We start from the raw sequence: 24,307 nt of genomic DNA, 5'->3' as shown, positions 1-24,307 counted from the left end.
TTTTTAACTTTAAATTTATTTTTATATTATGTTAAATATTTTTTATAATTAATTATATTATTATTAAATGTTAAATTATTATTATATGTATATTATATGTATATGTAAATATTTTATTATTATATGTATATTATATGTATATGTATATGTAAATATTTTATGTATATGTAAATATTTTAATTATATTATATTTCAAATTAATTTTTTGCAAACATTTTAATTATTTAATTATGAATAGGTCTAAATTAGATTCCTTACCAATTAAACATATTCTAATTTGTTAATTTCTTTGTAAATACTTTTGACTAATTTTGTGTTTCACAAATATTTATATTAGATATTTTTCATAAATATTTGTTTATAAAAATATAGAAATTTACAAAATTTTGAGTCTGGAATTAAGAAAAAATGATTAAAAATCTATATTTCATAGGATTATATTGTCCAATTAAAAATAATAATGTTTCATTTCAAAAATCAATATGTATAATATTTTACATATTATACATATTGATTTCCATTGATTTTTCAAGCGGCCTTTTATTTATTTCCATTGATTTTTCAAGCGGCCTTTCTTCTTAACGAGACTGGTTACCACCAGAAGAGCAAAAGCAAGCAGACCGGTATGAACGAGATTTCTATGTCATTTTACAGTAGCGAGTTTAGGTTAAAATAACTTTTCAGCATATTTTCAGAAAAAGCCCATTGGAAGTTTTTGTACTTTTGAAGTGCAATGCATGTTACAGACTTTATTTCCTATTGATAGTTTTGTATATGATGGTTTCATTTTTATTTTCGATAGTCATTTTTATTTTGAATTTAGGTTTTACTCTTCTTCATCAGAGAAAGGGTCGCAAATTAGCATTGAGATGGTGGGGGAAAGAGCGGGAACTTTGAAAGGGCTTTGACAGGTAAGGATTTTAATAAATCCTTGTTTAGGCTATGAAGCTTGACCGTGTCTAAACAAATTCATGTACTTCTTAAGATTTCTACTCATTGTTATTTACATTCTCTGCATTTTTATGACGAGCAAAGTTTTTTTTTCTTCCCCTTATCTGGGTTTATCCTTTGGCTAAACAATTTTTTTTCATGGGCAGTTAAAACCTTATTATAGAAGTGTTATTTTGTTATATGAAGTAGATATCTTCGGATTATGTTTTTTCACATTCGACTAAACTTTTTGAAAATGACCAGAGATTAGATTTCTTTATCATTAAATAATAAAATTATCATACAGAAAATTCTTGCTTTTGAGAGATTACTCATGTCACAATTATAAATCACTTTTTCGCTAACGTTTTTGCTTATGATGTTCGGATTTTTTTTTTCGAAACAATTATCGGAAACTTTAATATAAGGATACATATGTATTTTCTTTGGACATGATACTCTATTTTTTTTTTGGTGAAACGATAAAATGTATGTGACAGGTGAAATGATTTAATAACCAGTCATTTCCCCCTAAAATCCAACTCGGTATTCCGAAACGGGAAATACCAGGTTATAGAAAACATAACACTTAAGCCACTTGTTGAAATTAATTATAATATCAGAATCTTTAAAGGGGAAGAGCACCAGGACGAAATATATTGTAATAACTGCACATTCACATATACTCACTGCGTAATTATTAATTTTAAAGGAAGCTTTTTTGGTTGATAATAAGTCCATTTGTGCATGGGTCCTTGTTGAATTGATTAAACGTTGTTGATAAATTTTTTTTTTTTTTTTTGTAATGTGTGGGTCCTTGGTATGCAGTTGAATTTGAATAGATTCTTATTGAATCCACTAGGGGAAGTGAAATAGTAGCCACTCTTATAGATCTTAAATTGTAAGTCAAAATTTGATGACGTTTTTGCATAAGTATGTATTTGAGTTAATTGCTTAAAGCTAATGTTTGAACTTTTGGGTATTCATAGATCTCTTTATAGAGATCGCCAAACACAAGTATAACAATAGGCTAATAGCCATTCACTCAAATATGCCAGAATTTGTGGCCAAATGTTTCAACAGTCTTGATGAATTGTCCCAATATTGGCGCGCAAATGGTAAATCACCACCTAGAAAAGCTAAAAAAAGATTTATTGCTAGTTCATGTGATGGCTATTATTACATGTGTTATCTTTTTGGGGGTTCTTTAATACTAATCAGGGGGTCAATTTGACAAAAAAGTTACAATTATTGGTTCTTTAACGGTTATTGGGTCCTCTCCCTCAAGGGTCACATAATTTGAGACTTTGATATCTTAAGAGGTGAGGTGGACATTATTCCCTGGTGAATTTGGTTGAATTGATTTCCCTCTGATCTTAATTTTTTTCCAAAGACGTTTTAGCTTAAGGCTCATGCTCCCATATTGATAGCTCAGACAACTTTATGGACAACTCCTAAAAAAAAATGTTAACCATTAGAATCTTTCTCTGATAAACAGGTAATTGTTAACAATTAGAATCTCTCTCCTAAATAGGAGCACCTATGTTTTAGTTTTTTATTTGTTATATTTTCAGTGGGGCTTGCAACTTACCTTATCAAAAGGAATTTTTTTGCTTCAAGCTCTAAAATTCCCCTGAACCTATTGAAATGAGTAGTAAGGGCACAATCCTATGAATGAAGGCTTATTAAATAATTTTAGTCAACGCTTTTAAAAGTTTCGAGGATTATTTTAAAGTGAGTGGGCTTATGAATTTGATTATTTATTATTTTGCATATTCAATTTAAGAGAGTAAATAAATATAAAATCATGAAAAAATATTGATGGGAAGTAAACTTCATATGATTGATTGACGAGCATTTTTTAGTTCCTTTGCTATTGGACCTACTCAAAATTTGAATGAAAATTTTGAACCATAAAGTAGGGGCTGCTATTATTGTAGAAAATATGCTAATTAATCTTGTAGCATTTGTTTTGTTGTTTCATGGGGCTCTCCACTCCAAAGGAGATCTTAAAGTCTCCTTGTTGGACCACAACCTAGTTATATTTGCTTCTGTAAAGATTTTTAAGATTCCATCTCTATCTTTGGCTCCCTCTCTATCCCTATTCTCCCTCATTTTATCCCTATCTCTATCTTCGTATCTCTATTTCTCTATATTTCCCCATTGCAAAAATAATATGAGCCAATTGGTAATGGAGTTTGATTATCTGCTTGATCTAAAGATTTCGTGTCACTTGTCACCTTTTAAACATACCCATTGTCCACCAAGTTGCGATTGCAAGTTGGTATGCGCACAATCATTACTTACCTTCAATATCCTTTATATTTTGGAAAGCTTTGATGTACACTAATGTAGTAGAGGAGTATGTCATTATCCTCACCAGTTGTACTTAACCAATTGAACTATAACCCTTTGACAAAATAAAACAATTTTAAGCATTAAATATGGCTTGGCAACTTGGAAATGTGTTGTTCTCTCTTGGTCTCTTAGATCACATGCTATTGCAGGCTTAATTAAAATTCCCTCATTTAATCATTCAATGAGCTTGCAGAGCCTATGCACAACACAAGCTTTACATGTGTTGTTTTCTTGTAGGAACATGTAGGGGAGAGGACCTAGTAGTTGATTGAGCAACCTAATTTTGTTCTTCTCAAAATCCTACACGGAACTTTCAAATCACTTCCAATGTTTTACAACAACTTACTTGGAAAGTCCTTTGCTTTAAACAAGGTTATAGGGTGACATTAATAAATGTTATGCCCCATGAGCAAGCTTTTTGCTAAGGTGTCTAAAATAGCCCCCAAAAGGTGTGTTTAATAGTCGTGCATAAGGGAGACCGATACTTCTGCAACCTATGTGGTATTACATGATTGCATTTTAGAACTAAGAGATACTTTTTCGTTGAATCATCGGTAGTCATCATCAACAATAACAACTTTAATAGTCACAACCATTGGTGCAATGTTTTAAAAAATATTGGACATTAAATCAATATGTGTGGGTATTAAATTAACAAGTGCTATCGCAAACAATGGAGTGTGCTTAGGTATTGGGTCCTTTCCCCTATACATATAGATATATGTAATGGTGAAAAATGTTTCCTAATTAGTTTTGTGCCTAGATTGGAGCAATGTCTTTGTATATTTATCTAGTTACAAATGACATGTTTCATTTATATTAGGCATGGCAATAATTGTTTACTATAGTTCTCTAATGAATATGGTAATTGTCTTATCATATGTATATTGTAAATTTTTCTATATTTGCATAAGTTTCCCGATTTGTTAAATGTTTCCCCTTAAAAAGGCCTTCCAAAAATTTGTCCAAAAAAATCATGCCACAAAATCTTGTTGTTCCGAACCTAGAAATTTCTTTGAACACATTCTTTAATTTGTGTGGGGTCAAGTTTCCTTACTTGAATCTAGATTGGAGATTTGAATTCAATCTTTGATAATCTTTGGATTTTGTTATAATTACTTAGAAAATTAAGGACTAGGCAGTGATGCTCCTACAAACAACATGCTTCAAAAATGTAAATGAATTCTGCACTCATCACATAATAATTGACAATTGCTTTGATTGCAGATTCTTTGCTTTATTCTAAAATGTAAAATGTGAATAATTGTTATTGAATGTTGTTGTATTGATTCTTGTCTTTGATGTTCCTCTTTTTGCATGTGTATAGACATGCAAATTGATGTCTTTTATACATGAACATAATTCTAAATATCAAATTTTTGTGTATAGCCATCTTGGTACTAAATTGTAAAGGAAGTCAATAGGGTAAAATTCTTTTTTTAAATTTTGTAGGACTAGGATTGTGGTTGCAAGAAAGCACTCATAGTTGCAAACTTCAATTGGGTAAGAAAGCACTTACTATTGCAAACATAACTTGGGTAAGAAAGCACTTACTATTGCAAAAATAACTTGGGTTAGACAATCGAGTTGGATTAGTGTTTTGTAGGATTAAATTTGAATGAGGATGAGGATGATGATCAAAATCAGAGAAACAAATGAATTGAATGTGCACATGATAGGCACAAGCTATAGTCATGGATCCAGTTACAAGCAAGCTCTAACACTACATAAAAATAGACAACAAGCTCAATGCTACATAAAAATAGGACAATTTTTAGACATATAAATGTACCAAGCCATTATCTCAAACTCTACTTGGGAAAATACTCCAAAATGCAATGCATTAATGATGCATTTTTTCATTATCACAAATATGGACATGTGTATGTGTGTGCCTTTGTCTACAAATAATGTGTAAAGGAGAATAAATTTTACATAGCTTTATTTAAGCATAATCAAATAAGATGCATACAAATGAGTGTAAACATGAGTATAAAATAATGTAAATTAGTAGTTGAGTTGTGGATGTGCAAATGCATTGTAAGGAACAAAATCTCTTTTACAAAAATACAAGCTAATTAAATAATTTCAAACAATAAACATACTATAAACCTAGATTACATTAGGAGACTTGGTGGTAATTCTTATAACTAGTGTGCAATTGTATTGAGACATTTCATTCAATTGGGCCCAAAACTAAATAAAATGTAGTGGGATCCAATTTTAGCATTGCTATACATATGTATGTATATAGATATTTATGTATGTATGTGTATATATGTAGGCATGTATGTATGTATATGTATACATGTATGTATGTTTATATGTATATCTATATATTTATATGTATGTATGTATATGCATGCATGTATACATAGATATATGTATGTGTATTTTTTTTGAGAGGTAATGGGCCACAGCCTAGATTATTTATTATTTATCGAGGTTAATTATTATTATGTGTTAAGTTCAAGTAGATTCAAACCCAAGACCTTCCATATGAGAAACTCAGAATTTACTGTTGTGTTGTAGGCTCTTGCGTTGTATGCATATGTATATTGCTAATATATATATTACATATATTAGTTTGGGTTTGCAACAATTATTTCTTCTCTTTGTGTATTGTCTCATCCTAATGACGGATCATGGAGTGCAATTTGAGTTGCTGCTAAAAACTCAACATGTGTGTGTAGATAGAAAAAAAGAAGAAATATACTCGAAAACTACGAAGTTGAATCTTTATAGCAATATCACAACTTGGCATGTTGTGGAAAATACCTCTTGATTATCAACTATATATATTAATGGTGCTATCCTCCCTACAAATTGTCCCGCTGTATCGTAATTGTACAGAGAAAGTCACCACACATACGTAAAAAGGACAGTGGTCGTACAGTAAAAACTACCATACATACATAAAAAAAGCCATTGTCATCCATCAATCAAAGTCCATGTCTTGCATCCTTGTGTCCGTTCTGTGTCCGTGTTTGGCAAATTTTTTAGTGAACGGACAGGTGATGTGACAATTTTTGATTAATTAGGCAGTAGTACTGATGCGAAGGAATGGATTGATGGTGGAATTGTCACCGTGGACCCTTTTCATATGAATTGTTACTGCAAAATTTCTGTCCTTAGATAGGGTTTCGTGGGCATGATGTTACATGAAATTTGATAACTGCAAAACCTTTGTCACATTAGCCATTACTGTTACTTCACTGAAGAGTTAACCATTTGAAGTGATTTAACCGTATCATTTGTGAGTTTTGACCATGTTATTTGATTGTTCACGTGTGAAGGTACATACCCCAATTCAAATGATTGTCGCATCGTAAGCCTGCATCAATAGAAGTGTTATTTTGTCGTTCGACTTATCCTTTCGATTGCCTAATTGTGAGTCCCATGCTTTAACGGTAGAGTTATGATCGCATAACCTTGACACCTGACAATTAAACTTTAAGTGAACCGGTGAACATGCGAGTAGTTGTGTTTCGCATCGTCGCTATGTTGTATAGGTCACATTTTGTTGCCTTGTATAGGTCACATTAACTGAAGCGCCGAAGGCGCGAACATTGTAACCCTCATTCGACAAAACATTGGTGGGTTCATACAAAACACTAGGTTTAGTTTTATTGTTATATCTTTAGGGGTGGATGGCATAACTCACCTGGATGTTGTGGTTAGAAATCGTGTAAGCATTAGCCACACTAATTCCACCAAACATTTAGTGGATGTTGCAAAACCCTTCCTTGACTTCTTTGTATATTTCTTCGTTGCCTCGCCTCACTCGAACCATCGAATAAGCATTGGAATCTGTCATTCGACATTTCATTTGATCGTTAATGTGATTTATTTCGCACAAGCGTGTTGGAAACCTCAATTGATAGAAATGTTGTTTCTTTGTTCGATGTTTCATATACCGCTATAGTTGCATCGATTAGGCTTCATGAGTCGGGATACACTATAATGATTGTAGTATGGTCAAAAGAGATTTTGGGTACTATATCGCTATAGAATATAGTGAACTCTTCTATCACTATACGAAGAAGGCCTAATCTTGACATAGCAATGAGCGATGAGGAAAGTATATCGCTATGACTTATAGCGATCCCTTTTATCGCTATGCGAAGAAACTACAAAAACAATATAGCTATTAGCAATAAAGGAGGCTTATCGCTATAACATATAACAATCATCGACAAATGGAAAACAAATATAATCATTACAACGAGGAGCGATAGAGATGTTATATCGCTATAAGTCATGGTGATGAGTGTTTTAGGTGATTGAAAAGGAGATGTTGAAACGCATAACAATTTCATACATATTTTCATTATGTAATCCGATACATTTATACGATGTGTTGAATATTTTCGGGTAGCTTCAGTTTAATCGAAAACACATTACAGTTTCATCTGTAATTGGATATTGTTTTCGGGTAGTTAGGTTAGGGTTAGTACCTTGATGAGTGTTTTTGGTCATTATGAGTATTATCAAAAGTGCATTACAGTTTCATCCATGTTTTGATATTGTTAACAAACGCATAATAGTTTCATCCATGTTTTCATTATGTAATCTGGTACATTTATACACAACAATTTCATCCATATTTTCATTATGTAATTTGGTACATTTATATGCATAACAGTTTCATCCAAACCCTGCCTTGACTTCTCTGTATATTTCTTCAACCCCCTGCCTCCCTCGAATCATTGAATAAGCATTGGAATCTGTCATTTGACATTTTGTTTAACCATTCATGAGATTTATTTCGCACAGGTGCGTCGGAAACCTCAATCGATAGAAATGTTGTTTCTTTGTTTGATGTTTCATATACCGCTATAGTTACAATGATTGGGCTTCATGAGTCGGGCTACACTATAGCGATCAGAGTATGGTCAAAAGTGATTTTCGGTACTATAATGCTACAAAATATAGCAAACTTTTCTATCACTATATAGAGAAGGCCTAGTCTTGACATAGCGATGAGCGATGAGGAAAGTATATCGCTATGACATATTGCGATCCCTTTTATTGTTATGTGAAGAAACTGCAAAAACAATATAGCGATGAGTGATAAAGGAGGCTTATCGCTATAACATATAGCGATCATCGACAAATGGAAAACAAATATAATCATTACAGCGATGAGCGATAGAGATGTTGTATCGTTGTAAGGCATGGCGATGAGTATTTTCAGTGATAAAAAAGGAGATATCAAAAATGTATAACAGTTTCATCCATATTTTCATTATGTAATTCGATACATTTATACAATGTGTTGAATGTTTTTGGGCAGCTTCAGATTTATCGAAACCGCATTACAGTTTCATCCATAATTGGATATTTTATTAGGTAGTTAGGTTAGGGTTAGTATTGTTATTGTACAAATTTTACAGACTCTTCAACATGCTTTTCTTTGTTTGATCTAAGTTTAAGGGGTGGAGTAGATGAAAATAGGGAATAATGGTGGAGTATGCATTTTAATTAACCATGCAGGCAGTATAAGTTTCGCCATGCAACGCCTCTAGATATGGATTCAAAATGTTATTAAACGATTGCATTTCAGGAAGGTTGGCAATTTGAGGTCGATGTAGATGATGTTGTCAAAAGTGTTGATCATAGTGAGGTATATAAAGATGTTAGTAAATTTGCTCTGGTTGTTGGGATTTTGCCTTAATTTTGTCCTTGCATTTTTAATGAATTTTTTTAAAAAAAATTATAAATTCAAATATTTCTCTTGATCTTGGATTCAAGTCAAAGTTTTTAGATCAGACTTTATTACACCAGGATTAGATTGATGATCAATTAATATAAATTTCTTGCACAAATCTTGTAATTAATTATTTAAGGTTCTTAAAAATAAAATGATTTCAATAGGATCGTTGTAAAAAATAAAATGATTGCAACACCCATTTTGTATCAAGATTAGTCCAGTCAAAAGCTATTTGTATAAATGATACAAAATATTCAATTAATACAAGCTATTGGGTACAAAATGTTGGTAATGAATGATATCAATAATTATCATTGATAATTTATGGTCATTTTTCAGAAATATATATTTCTATTTTTATTTAGTAATTTAAATTTAGAAAGACCAAAAATATTTCTAAAACATGTAAAAAAAGCTTCTATTAAAGTCTAATTTTTAAAAAAACTATTTATGGGTCAATAATAATTCTTTAATATAAATATTAAGATATAAATATTTTTGAAATATATTAAAACAATTAAAATATTATACACATAAGATAATGAGAATTGGAATAATGGTAAATTTATAGAAATTAAAATTCTTTGAATTAGAGAAATCAACTAAGCAATATGATTGTGTTTTAGGTTCACAATTGGATTGGCAGGCAATAGAAACATACTAGAGAAGAACAAGGCATGAAATATGAGAAGGGCTTTAATTGTTGTCAAGTCTTATTTAATAGTTACAGTAGCTACATAATAAGAAAAGCATTGACTTTTGATTAAATTAGTTGCAAGCTTGTACAATATTAAATGAGAGTTTACAGAAGTCAAAGCTATAGGTTTCTTACACATGCCTCAAAACTGCTTGGCGCGAACTGCTTTCCACTTTCTCTGTAGTTGAGAGCAAAACTTGAAAATGTGTAACGTTGCTGCATGTCGCCCATTATGAGTGAACTTTCGGTAGGCATTGTCATAAATATTTTTAATGTTGTTCGATTTTGTGCAACAACTTTTTCACCACCTTTCCTAAATTTAACCTTCTCCATTTAAGAACCCACGGTTTCGTAAATGCATAACTAGGGCTTTGTTGAAGCAAGGGTTTCGAATAGACGAATGGTTTAGTTGAAGCAAGGGTTTCGTATAGACGAAGGATTTCGTTGGATTCGTTTGCATGTTCCTAAATATTGTAATGTTGTCGTGCGTCGCCCATTATGAGTGAAGTTTTGATAGGCATTGTCATAAATATTTATAATGTTAGATTTTGTGCAACAACTTTTTCACCACCTTGCGTAAATTTAACCTTCTCCATTTAAGAGCACTCGTACGAGGACAGATTGCCACGATTAACTATTTCATGGCCGCGAAGGTGCGAAACCTTTTATTTGCGCATTCGACATTTCATATAACAATAAAGAATGGGACCCATAGGTACCTTTTAATTCCTCTATCGCTATAGGTCATAGTGATTGCAATCATCTATTGTTGATTGCTGTAATGCAATCTTCTCCTTTCGATCACCAAAAAAACTCCTCGCTATGACTTGTAGCGATACAACATCTCTATCGCTTAGCGCTGTAATGGTTATTTGTTTTCTGTTTGCCGATGATCACTATATGTTATAGCACTAAGCCTTCTTTATTGCTCATCGCTATATGTCATAGCGATACACTTTCCTCATTTCTCATCGCTATGTCAAGATTAGGTCTTCCCTATATAGCGATAGAAGAGTTTGCTATATGCTATAGTGATATAGTACCCAAAATCTCTTTTGACCATAGTACAATCGCTATAGTGTATGTCGACTCATGAAGCCTAATTGTTGTAGCTACAACGATATATGAAAAAATCACATATCTCATAGGATTTGAAGAAACTAAAAAACTAAAGAAATGCAGTAAATGACTCCTTTTATCAAATTGAAACTATTATGCTATGATGAAAACCTTTAGAACAATAAAAAATTTAAGATTATGGATGAAATTGTAATGCATTTTCGCTATTACCCTAATTGGTTCTCGTGACCATCTGGTTGAGGTTTTTGAAAATGCGAGAGCTGTAGATCTGGTGGAGCAAAGGGTAGAGTTGGAGATGAAAGGGCCCACACTCGGATGCTGTCCTATCACGTCAAGTAAGCAACATCAACGGTGAGAAAAATATATTGGGATTCCTTAACTGGTCGATAATAGTGTCCAAATATGGATGAAACTGTAATGCATTTTCGATAATACTCAATTGCCCAAAAACAATTAACAAATTTTGTATACTCGTATCGCATTACATAATGAAAATATGGATGAATGCATTTGCAAAGTTATCCTAATTGGTCAATAACAGTATGCAAATATGGATGAAATTATAATGCATTTTCGATGATACTCAAACTGCTCGAAAACATTTAACAAATTTACAATAAATTGCTTGTTCGCAGCCTATTTGAATGTTCAATTGTCCGCGGCTGCGAAGGTGCGAAACCTTTTATTTGCACATTTAGCGGTTCATATAACTATATCAATAAGGAATGGGACCCACAGATACGCGATCGATAAGAAACATCAAACCAAGAAAGAACATTTCTATCGATTGAGGTTTCCAATGCGGCTGTGCGGAATAAATCTCATTAACTGTAACTTTTTCCTTTTCTCGAAGGTGTCCATTGTGACAAATAACCTTAAATGCTTTTGAACCTCTAATTTTGAGTGAGGTAGGGTGTCGAAGAATGATACTGACAACAGAAGCTAGGGTTTCATATCATTCGATAAATGTTTGGTTGAATTAGGGTTGCTGATGCTTGTGAAAATTGCGGAAACAAACTTGCAACCACAACTTTTAGGTGAGTTACGTCTTCTACTCGAGATTTAAGAAATAAACTAAACCGAGGGTTTCGTATGAAGCCACTCATTTTTTGTCGAATGAGTGTTAAGAATGCTTAATTGATGTTGCTAAAAAAAAATGAACGGAGTTTGTTTGGCATCGAAAGACTAAGATTTGAATTTGGTCATGACCGTTATTTTTTTCGCATATTAGGTTAGACAACTTAAACGAAATGGAGCCTTCGTTGCCCAGAAAGCGAATGGAAAAGAAGAAAAATGATGTTCAAATGTTGCAGTCCACTGAACAACACAAACGTAAGAGGTGTAAAGTAGAGGGGAGGCATCTAAAACAAGATATATTGGACCAGCTACCACTATCTTCTCAAAATTTGAAAAGAGTGAAGGCAGGGGAGATGGGAGTTGAAGATAGGTGTGGGCAGGCCAGGGATATATGGACAATGAAGATGGGATATGAATTGTTTTTGTTTTATTACAACAAAATATTGGAAAGACGCTCAGTTTGTCAAGGATGGACAATGAATATAGGCAAACTTGTCATTCCAAATGTATTAGTCAATATTGACCTGTTGCAGGAATTTATAAACAAATATGATCTAGAAATGAAGATAGTCAAATCACAGTTTGGTAAAGCAATAATTAGCATTATGAAGCTTACAATTGAGAAAGTTTTTCAACTAGAGACGGGTCACAAAACAATTTTGAATATACCAAAATTAAGAGAGGAGTATTTATGTATGGAGAGCTTCTACAAGGTTTTTCTATTGTTTGTCCATCGCTCGAAGATTGGAGGTGCAAGAGCCGTATTAGAGAGCAATGACAGTCCACCGTTTGGTATGAATATGTTTGACCCTCACCTACAATATACTTACATGTCAGCTGATAGGTATTTGGAATTGATGCCCCCCGTTAATGGACATTACATTGATGGTTGTTGCAACTGATGTTTAATCAAACCAACATTTGTTGCTAACAAGATAAATGAGGACCTAATCGTGTTGAAAAAGGATTTGTCCAAGTTGTGTTTCAAGCATTACTTGTTTTTGATGCATATGTTGCTCTTCTTCGGCCAAGAGAATAATGCTTGGGAAGAAGGACTACCGATTCAGGAGTATGATGTTTAGGGCTTTAGGCAGCTTGTACAGTTATGGCTCAAGGTTTGGGATTGGAGATGCTCGGTTTCAGAGTACTTATGTTTTGAAGAGCATTTTGTGAAACCACTTATGAAATTGCTAAGGGAGGAGTACAATCATACCTTGTAGCCAGAGATAAAAATGTTCCTAAGGCTTAACAATATCTCAACCAAAGCCCAATAGACCACAATTGGGGTGGCTGGTATGCATTTGACAATTTCACTAGAATTAGAGTATATGGTTATGAAGGATGCCCTAACAACCTCCCCATCACAGTACCCTCCCCATCACAGTACCCTATCAAATCGCGTATCTAGAAATTGTGCGGCAAATGGCAGTCTCCAATACACAACGCTTGACTTAAAATAGCAAACAATTTTTCTTGCTTGGTACAATGTCATTTGGGGATTTCGTGGTCAAGACATTACAAAGTTTTGATTGTATTACTGGGAAACTTAGCAGATATGGACTAAGTCAGGGTGAGCCAAGGAGAGCATTTGATCTAGAGGGATATATAGCAAGGGCAAGGGCTTCTCAAGAATTACGTCCTATTGAACATAGGGCAGTACTGATTGATGATCTAATTAGGAACTTGGAAAGGGATGAGGTTGTAAGCAGAAATAAGATGTACAAAAATGTGGAGAGAGCTTTCGAGTGGAAATTAAGAAAAGGGAAGATTAATATAGACTTTCTTACTGGTATCACAGATCCACTTAACAGAGCTTTCAAATTGTTAGAAGAGAAAGACAAGATTTTGAGTAATGTTCCTGATGGTTTGCTATAAGAATGAGCAATTGCCATTGGTCATCTATCACATCAATAATACATACAGGTGGAGCACATAAAAGAAAGGTAAGACAATTGTGGTGAATGTTTACCTATTTTAGGGGACGTTGTCACTAGAGATTTGAGTTTGGAGCTGCTCTCTACAGAACGATCACTTGATATTAGGGAAATTGAACATAACCAGTTTGTATGTAATGATGACTTCACATATTCCAATGAGTTTAGATCTTTATTATTTCAATATAGACGAAGGCAGTTAAGCCAAACTTCAAATAAGTTGGACAGTGAAATGACGGAGGAAATGTTACAATATAAGGTGCAAATGGAACTTGAGGACATAACTCCACATAAGGCCAGGGAAATAGTTAACAATGTTGGTGTTTTGATATACCAGGTTTGCACATTTGCAATGTGCAGCAGTGCATGAATGTTATGAAAAACACAAAGATAGAGTAAAAGGTTGTAAACTAGAGGATTCTGGAAGTCTTGGTAACACATCAGTGAAGGATCCATATGAGAAAGCGTTATTACTGCAAGGATTGAATCACACAGATGAAAGACCAATTGTGATGGATAGTAATGAAGCTTTGTGTCAAATAAAAATCCATAAACTAAGCATAACAAACCCAAGAAACATGGCATCGCTGAATGTCACTACTACAACAAAGAACTAGGCTCAGGTAGATGAGTTGCTTAGAATGATGAACAAGTACAAATCATTGTTTAAAAAGGAAGCATGGAAACAAAAGGCTATTATGTTGGAGGGAGGGAAATGCAAAGGCTTTAATTTTGAAACTACAGATCACGATTAGGGACAAAGAGATATGGATGGCATGGAGGATGTAAGTTTTTGGTGCAATAAAGCACAGAAATTGGATAACATACTTATGAAAGTATGTGATCAGTTGGATGACTTGGCAATTAGAATTGTTGAAAACAAATGTCACAAGTTAATGAAGATGGTGGACAAGTATTGGTTCCATTACTCGGGCACTTTCGAAGCTATACAAGAGAACGAGAGATTAAAGGTTAGAATTAAAGAAGACATGAAGACAAATGATCCTCAAAACTCAGGGTGTGAATAGTTTGGACAAGACATCTTGAAACAACACGCAAACAAGGTTAAGAAGTTACGCTTTGATATGATGAAACTCGAGTGTGATGTTACACATGTATTGTCCAACATCCTCGAAGATGGTTTGCCAATGCTAGTACAAAAATGGAGATCATTGTTTGCTGATAGTTTCTTGGTCGGTCTCTTGGAATTGAAGACCATAGATGACATGGCTGATGACATGTCGATGATAACGGATAGAATGGCCCGACAAGAATTTTCAATGTAAGTGTCAACAAAATGTGTGTATGTTTACAAGAATGACGACTATGCCAAACATCTGTGTGAGGTATCTAAATTCTTAGCAGATTGAAAGGGCACTAATGATGCTTTTTTGCAATATATGTAAAGATTGTTGACATTATGTCTTTTCTATTATGAGAGCCGCATAAAGGGAACGAATCCTGTTGTCAACCATGTATATAGAAGTTGCATACAAAAAATGTATTTACAAATTAAAAGTCATACTTATGAATTTGGTATACTTCCTATTTATTGTTAAGGATCAGTTGCTCAATTTCAATAGATTCTTCTAAAGGTATTGTTGAATCGATTCTAATATGGTTTCTCTCGACAAAGCAATACTTGCCTTTATTGTATGTTGATAACATCTAATTGAAATAAATTTAATTGTAATTGTCTGCTGCTGTAGAGACATATTCCATTTCATGTCAACTGTTATTGGTTTCTTGTAGTCTTAAAACCATGCAAACATTTAAAAAAAGAAGGAAAATAACGTCTACATTCAACCAACCACAGAAAAAAAAAGTAATACATACCAATTTCATAGCAAAAAAATTCTTCATTTGCAATTTGTTACATCCATTCATCGGATTTCTTGCATTACATAGTGTATCAAATGAAACAAGTAGCAATGCACCTCAGTTTAATAACTTGCAGATCATATGACATTATGATTGAAAGTCATCTGATGTGAAATATTTACTTAATAGGAAAAAACTTCAATCCGTCCATGACATTTATTGTATTTAGTCCTTGCAAAATAAGAGCAGCAATATGTATAATAATTGCATTCCATTAACATATTGAAAAATAAAGTAAATCCGTAATGATCTATAAACATTAGCAGTGTACAAAATGTATTTTAGATATCAATTATGAACGCACCAAATTGTCAAATGTAAGTGCCAGTGGTCTCCTTTTTTTCAGAATACATCAGTTTATATATCCAAACATTAGGTTCATATGACATTGTTTGCTACAACTGGGATTTGTCATTGAAATGAACAACAGCCACATGTGGCTCAAAATATTCAATTACATATGTGCATCTAACCACATTTTGATGCACCTTCACACCTGCGTGTTGAAGACGGTGTGGAAGTTGGTTGTTGCCCTCTATCAGAAAGCAAACCAGCCACCTCACTATCTGTACTTCGCCTTGAAGACAGGGTGCAAGTTGGTTGTTGCCCTCTATCAGAAGGCAAACTAGCCATCTCATTGTACTTTGCCTTCCACCCTTCACTATGACCTCTCAAGACATTTAACATGTCATTGTACGTATGGATTGACTGGGAGAACATCTTCTTGTTCGTAGCAAGTGATTCCCCCAGATTGCGATTGATCAGTTGCTGTCCATGCAGTTAAAGACAGTACCCCATATTTTTCTCCTTAACCTCTAGAAGCAACCTGTCGAGCTCTTTGTTTTTCATCTACAATTGAGCATTTTTCATCTCCAATTCAGCATTCTGCAACTTTAGGCGCTTATTATCTGCTTCACATGCAGCCAAATTCTCCGACAACAAAGATATATGTTTCTCTTGAAGCTGACTGTGTTTCTCTTGAAGTGAGCTATTGAAGCTGTCATCCAAGGTGGGATCGTCTAAGCCTACTATTAAGAATGTTAGCATTCAGTGTGTTGAAACACTTGCTGTTTCATAAGTGTTGGCAGTATATATGTATATATTATACACCTGTTATGTAAATGTTATTCTATCTATGTCAAACGTTTTTCAGATCAAGTGGCAGGATTAACTCTAAGTTCCGATGCCTCATGCAATCCCCATCATACTAGGTGTATTAAGTATACTGTTACACTAATTGTTATCGGGTGTATTACTCTCGCCAATTATATTTAGATGAATTGCATTGTAATTACTCACATCGATTGGATAATTGGGAGTTCCTTAAATAAATGTGCTTATTGTTAAGGGTTTATCATCAGGTGTTATTAGCATCTGTTAAGGATTAGTTATGAAATGTTTTTCAGATCAAGTGGCAGGATTAACTCTAAGTTCCGATGCCTCATGCAATCCCCATCATACTAGGTGTATTAAGTATACTGTTACACTGATTGTTATCGGGTGTATTACTCTTGCCAATTATATTCAGATGAATTGCATTGTAATTACTCACACCGATTGGATAATTGGGAGTTCCTTAAATAAATGTGCTTATTGTTAAGGGTTTATCATCGGGTGTTATTAGCATCTGTTAAGGATTAGTTATGAACAGATGCAAATTAGTATTGTATACATTGAGGCATGACCATGTAGGGTCATGCCCCTACTTGATAGTCATGCCCCTACTTGATCATGTTTCAATGTATATATATATTTCAGATATCAATTATGAACGCACCAAATTGTCAAATGTAAGTGCCAATGGTCTCCTTTTTTCAGAAGACATCAGTTTATATATCCAAACATTAGGTTCATATGACATTGTTTGCTACAACTGGGATTTGTCATTGAAATGAACAACAGTCACATGTGGCTCAAAATATTCAATTACATATGTGCATCTAACCACGTTTTGATGCACCTTCACATCCGTGCGTTGACGACAGTGTGGAAGTTGGTTGTTGCCCTCTATCAGAAGGCAAACCAGCCACCTCATTGTACTTCGCCTTCCACCCTTCAGTATGACCTCTCAAGACATTTAACATGTCATCGTACGGACATGTTGACTGGGAGAACATCTTCTTGTTCGTAGCAAGTGATTCCTCCAGATTGCGATTGATCAGCTGCTGTTCATGCAGTTGAAGACAATACTCCATATTTTTCTCCTTAACCTCTATAAGCAACCTATTGAGCTCTTTGTTTTTCATCTACAATTGAGCATTTTTCATCTCCAATTCAGCATTCTGCAACTTTAGGCACTTATTATCTGCTTCACATGCAACCAAATTCTCTGACAACAAAGAAGTGAGCTGTTGAAGCTGACTGTGTTTATCTTGAAGTGAGCTGTTGAAGCTGTCATCCAGGGTGGGATCGTCTGAGCCTTCTGTTAAGAATGTTAGCATTTAGTGTGTTGAAACACCTGCTGTTTCATAAGTGTTGACAGTATATATATATTATACACCTATCATTCTGAATGCAGAAACTTAAGCATATATATGTAAATGTTATTCTATTTGTGTCAAAAGATTTTCAGATCGAATGACATGATTAACTCTAAGTTCCAATGGTTCATGTAATTCTGATTGTATCGGGTGTATTAAGAATACTGTTACACTGATTGTTATCGGGTGTATTACTCTCGCCGATTATATTCAGATGAACTGCATTGTAATTACTCACACCGATTGGATAATTGGGAGTTCCTTAAATAAATGTTATTATTGTTAAGGGTTTATCATCGGGTGGTATTAGCATCTGTTGAGGATTAGTTATGAACATATGCAAATTAGTATTGTATACATTGAGGCATGATCACGCAGGGTCATGCCCCTACTTGATCATGTTTCAATGTATATATATACCAAATTCGTTTCTCATCTGCGGATCATATCAATAACACTGGCATATAGATCTCTGACTGAAAATTGAAAACAAGTTTCAGACTCAAAATTTAAGCTATCATTCTACATCTATCAGGTCTTTCACAGGAAGAAAATTAATCAGAAATACATTACTTAGTCTCCACCAAACAAGGTCTATAAAACTTTACACCTACATTGTCATGACTATTGCCTGGCCCCACCACACCACCAGTATCTAATACACCCAACGGAGGTACTTCATCTGAACTCTGTCGTTGCCTCCCGGTCAATGAGTTGTTCATCTTTCCACGTTTCCCAGAAGTAGTAGACTTTGAGAATCCTACAATTGTAGTCATTGGGAGGATACCAAACGGTGATTGATCGGGAGCTTCCTTTCTGCAGACATCTTTGCGACTACTCATGACTGCATCAACATATAAGAACTGTGCTTACATTCCAATAATGAAGTTTAATAAAAAATCCCTTAGAAATAAAAAAAAATTTGCATTTTGCGAACAGAATGAATAGAAAAGGTGCCACAAAATAGTAGAATACCTGGTCAATATTGTTCAGTGGAAGTAGGAGTATCCACTTAATACAGTGATAAGATCAAATCATCTCCAAATTTAGCAAAACATCCATCAAATTGAAGAATAGTATTCAACAATTTATGATAGAAGTTACTGTACATTTGAAATAACCATTAGATACATTATAAATTGAAATAATATGTTGATTTGCATGGATTTATTTATTTGTTGTGTTTCAATGCCATTAGTTGGCTAGACGACTAAAATAAAACCTTTCAATTACTTGATTAACTAGATGGCTACCATGAGTCAGATGAACACCACTGCAATTCCAGTCTACCTAGTTACAATGGTCGTCATCTAACAATTACGACAATATTCAAATACCATTTAGTATGTCAGATTTCAATGAATAATATTAGAATAAGACATTAAATTAAAGAAATCAACATTTGTTGTATATATAAAAGTTCATTCATGGAAATTTTTCATTACCATATGAGTGCAACTTGTTACTGAACGCGACGCTAACTTAATTACAAACATAAGAGGCCAACATCAGCTCTGTGTGTAGAAATTTTCTTTTCACATTCTTTTCACATGCAATCCTCCTTGGACCAAACCACAATTTTCATGATTTCACTTTTGCTTTTGCATTGTCTCTAACATTTTTTACCTACGCATAGACCACAAGTGTTAATGCGCAAGACCGACATCAATGTAACCAATATAGTAATGACCAAAACCATGCAAACAAATATTATGTTTCTAAGACCAAATCATTTAGTGCACCAGATCCACTGAATTTTTTATATCGCAGATGTTCCATAGTTGAATGGGTTCGTCAGCTTTTGGAAAGATATCTTCAAAATCCAATCCATCAACATAAGAAGGCAGAGCTTTTGTCATAAGGACTTCCTTGAAACAAACTTTTATAGCTCCTACTGGGACATCTGTCTTTACACATAGAGCTTTACACATAAACTATATTACTGTTTTATTAACCTAAATGAGTGGTTACAATAATGAAGATGTAGGAGTAAAGGAGGATGAAGGAAGTCCGCTCTCCACTTTATTTAAAATGTTGATAAACAAATGCATTTGCAGAATGCAGGTATATATGAATGAAATAAAACATGCCCTTCAAACGAAGTGCAACTCTAAAAAAAATGCTGATCCTATTCAGTCGTCACCAATAGCCCAAACACAAGTAAAAAGACAATAATTATAACTAAAGTAGAATCACACAATAGAACAACCACGATATGATAACAACCAATTATGACAAATATGCCAGACAAATTTAGATTTCCCTTGTTGTACATTAACAACTAGCGCAACAAATCAACATGCATAAAATATGCAACGTATATTTTATGCATAAATCAGAATGCATACTTTCATTGGTTCAACTGAATTGGAAATAAGGGCTTAAAACAATGTAGAATTAAACAAATATAAAGAAAATGATTGCACATTTGGAATAAGCATCAATTCCAATTCCATTGAAGAAGGGCAGATTTTGACAAATGGCATCAACAATGCTTAATAACCCTACTAATGATGTTGTGTACACTATTCAATGAAAAATTGGAGACCATTGCTAGTTACAATGGCATATGAAGCAATCCTTAATGTTTTGATGTTGGTTTACCCCTCCTTTGCTATCTGTTTCAGGAAATAGAGAAAATGCTTTCATAAAATCTACGTCGCCTCTTGGGGTCCTTGTGCACCGTTGGAGGGCTAATACCTAACATGTGAAATCTGAGGCTACATCTTTTAGGGGTAGGACGGGGATTGCTGGATTCTTCAGCCACCTTTGACGTGTCCTGCACTTTAGCCTAAAGTTATGCACACAAGTTGGATGTATATATGTACATGTACATGTAGATCTATATGTATGTACATGTGTGTATATGTATGTGTGTGTGTGTGTATATATATATGTATATATATATGTACATATGTACATGTATGTATATGTATGTATGTATATGTAGATATGTAGATGTACATGTATATGTATGTATATATGTACATGTACATCTATATGTGTGTATATGCATATGTGTGTGTGTATATGTATATGTATGTTTATGTGTATACATATATGTATATATATATGTAATGTATGTTTATGTGTATATGTATATGAATATGTATTTATGTATGTATGTATGTATGAAGGTTGCATGGGTATGCACACCCAAATCCCTACTATGTGTCGCAGGGACTTGCCTAGGTACGTACCCTACAGCTGGAAACACCATGTCAGCTCACAATTTTTTTCCCGTTGCAAAACATTAAAAAAACTGACACTTAATTTAAGATGTTTGATTTTTGTTTCAATTTTTCATTTGCATATCAGCTTGCTCTTTATCAAGCTTATTCAATTTGTAACAAGTTTGGAACTTTGGAACTTCGAGACAATATTGATTAACAGTAAACTGCTAATCTTTTTCTGATTTTCACTCTTCAAGTTAGAACTGGAAGTTTATCATTTGCAATATGTCCTTATATTATTTATGATCTTCTTGTTCATATTTAAAGTTTACCTTTTTTGTTATGCAAGTAAGTTTAAACATTGAGCATATATATCTCACGTTACTGAATTGGGAATGGGAATGGGAATGGGTAGAGGTATGTGGGTACGAAACGCTTATACAACAAATTTTTATTTTTTTGTTGGGGGTTGGGTACATTAAGGCAAATACATTTAGAATTAAGTTTAGAATATCATATACCTATACATATGCTAAACAAAACCATTTCAAAATTTGAAGCATATCATTCTAATTTAACTATAGGTTTCTGTAACAAAAAGCTCACGCCCGAATCTCTTGAGAGATAAGTTTAAGGTTCGCTAGTCAGCAGTCTAGGTCCTAAGAATATCTAAACACTACTACATTTGGCCCTATTTTTCGACGGCAATTTTTGATGGAGGGGGCACATTTTGTGAAATTGGTGTTATTTTCAATTGGCCCCCGACATAGTTAGAATTCAGACTGCCTATTTTGAGACCGTTGGAATTCCAATGGTCAAGAGCAATACATAAAAAAAGGATAAACACCAAATCATATTCACAGTCACAGCATGCGAAAGGTACTATTCCAACGTGATGTTTTATCATGAAATTCCTTTGTGAGTCACTCAACACTGCAAGCCTACATATCATCGACACTACCTAGGAAAGGATGTGTATTGCTTCAATTAAATGTGATTTCAAAATGAAATTGCTTGAAACTTGATTTATGTGATTTGAAAATGAAATTGTTTGAAACCTGATTTATGTAGTTTGAAAATCAAATTCAAGGATCTTTTCTTTTGACATGCGATCTTTTTTATTAAATCATGTTGGTGTTATGTATCCTATAATTAAAACATTTAAAGAATTCCCTAAAGTGCCACAAATTTAGTGGTTGCAATGTACTTCTGTCTATGGAATGAATCTGCACCATACACGTTAAGAATTGTTAAATTGCTTGGTGAAGAAATCTAGTCTTTTTCATAGTTTTCCTTGATTTAAATTTTAATTTCCTATATCTTTTTCTTGAGAGGGATTTATATGGTGTTCTGGGGTGATTTTGTGCTTATTTTGAGACCAAGTGTTTGTTTAGGTTTTGAAGCTTAGATTTGAAATGGTGCCTCAAAGAATTAAGATAAAGAAAATAGAGAAGGCAGCGGCTACACATGTGACCTTCTACAAGTAGTGCGAGGGTTTGATTAAGAATGCGAAGGACCTTTTTTAAAGATCTGTTTTCTCCATTCTATAATGTTTATTGTCATTTTACTAATTTTTAAGAAAATATAACTAAACTTGACGATATTAGCAAGTAGAGAGTCTTTCAAAGTTTTGGCCTTCGAATTTGAATTCTATACTCCATATTCTTAAAAAATTTCTCCTCTTATGTATATCTTTATAATTTGAAAATCGGTAAAAGTATATATCTTAAATGTTGGGGGAGTAATATATTAAGACAAAAAAAGAAGAAGAAAAAACCCTACCTTTTAAAATGGAAGAATCCCTACACGCGAACATTAAAAAAAAGGCAATGAAATATCTCATGCTAGGATGCTGGAAAAACCCTTTTCTATGTTGATGCAATGATTTGCGAGACTACTGACTCCAAGAGTGAAATGTTCTTTGATCTAGGACAAAAAAAAGTTTATCAAATCGACACCTACTAGTAAAATAAAACACACCAATATATTTGATATTTCTCATACCTTGAAGTTGCAAAAGCCAAATCTACTGTAAAAATCCTTTTCTATATTGACACAACGATCTACGGGACTACTAGCGCCAAGAATGAAACATTCTCTGATCTGGGCCAAAAAATCGTTTATCTAATCGACGACTACCACTAAAATATAACATAACAATATTATTCAACATTTGTCATACCCAAAAGTTGCGAAAACCAGATCTATGAAGATGCACAATTAGTGACAGTACTAGATCTTCAAGCACGCCCAAAAATATGTTCTTCAATTTGTTCTAGACTACCAGGTCGCAAGACCTTTTAGTTTTGTGCAGCCTAACATTTAAAGTGACACCTAACGCATGCGGTAACCTATCATTAAATGTTACCAACTTTTACTCCAGTGACCTAACTACAATTAAAATGACGTAGTTTAGACACAAAACACGGATGGGAAACAATGTATGGGTATGCTACGGTTTATAGTCAGCATGCGGTCAATATTTGCTACGGTTATGAACGCCGAAAAAAATGATCTCGAGAAAAAGACGTCATTTATTTGTTGCTAAATGTTACCAACTTTTACTCCAGTTACCTAACTACAATTAAAACGACGTAGTTTAGACTCAAGACGCGGATGGGAAACAATGTATGGGTATGCTACGGTTTATAGTCAGCATGCGGTCAATATTTGCTACGGTTATGAATGCCAAAAAAAATGATCTCAAGAAAAAGACATCATTTATTTGTTCCCTGAACCTCCCATTATTAGAGTCATCATTTGGACTCAATCACATCGGAGCATCTGACACCTCATGACCACTATGAAGTAGTTGTGTTATGTATGGTATGGTTGAGACTTAGGCATGGACGATTTGTTTGGAGCTTAGCTTGTCCTTTCAATATATGTATGTATATTTATATACATTAATGCATATGTATATGCATGCATGCATGCATGCATGTATGTGTATATATATCTATCAATGTGTACATATGCATTAC

General features: G+C 33.7%; 1 long non-coding RNA gene across 1 annotated transcript in view; it reads left to right on the top strand.

Moving 5' to 3' along the window:
- The first annotated feature begins 531 nt into the window (after positions 1 to 531).
- Positions 532 to 24,307, top strand: part of LOC149566355 (uncharacterized) — a 42,000-nt gene continuing 18,224 nt past the window's right edge. Inside the window, exons 1-2 of the long non-coding RNA XR_016362170.1 lie at positions 532 to 623; positions 824 to 911. This is a non-coding gene — a long non-coding RNA (uncharacterized LOC149566355). The remainder of the gene's footprint in view (positions 624 to 823; positions 912 to 24,307) is intronic.

This window comes from Cupressus sempervirens, chromosome 3 (genome assembly GCF_028749045.1).
Source record: "Cupressus sempervirens isolate cs-2001-9-10 chromosome 3, ASM2874904v1, whole genome shotgun sequence".
Classification (NCBI taxonomy): domain Eukaryota; kingdom Viridiplantae; phylum Streptophyta; class Pinopsida; order Cupressales; family Cupressaceae; genus Cupressus; species Cupressus sempervirens.
The sequence above is the reverse complement of the archived record's forward strand: the minus strand, read 5'-3'. Positions and strand labels throughout refer to the sequence as shown.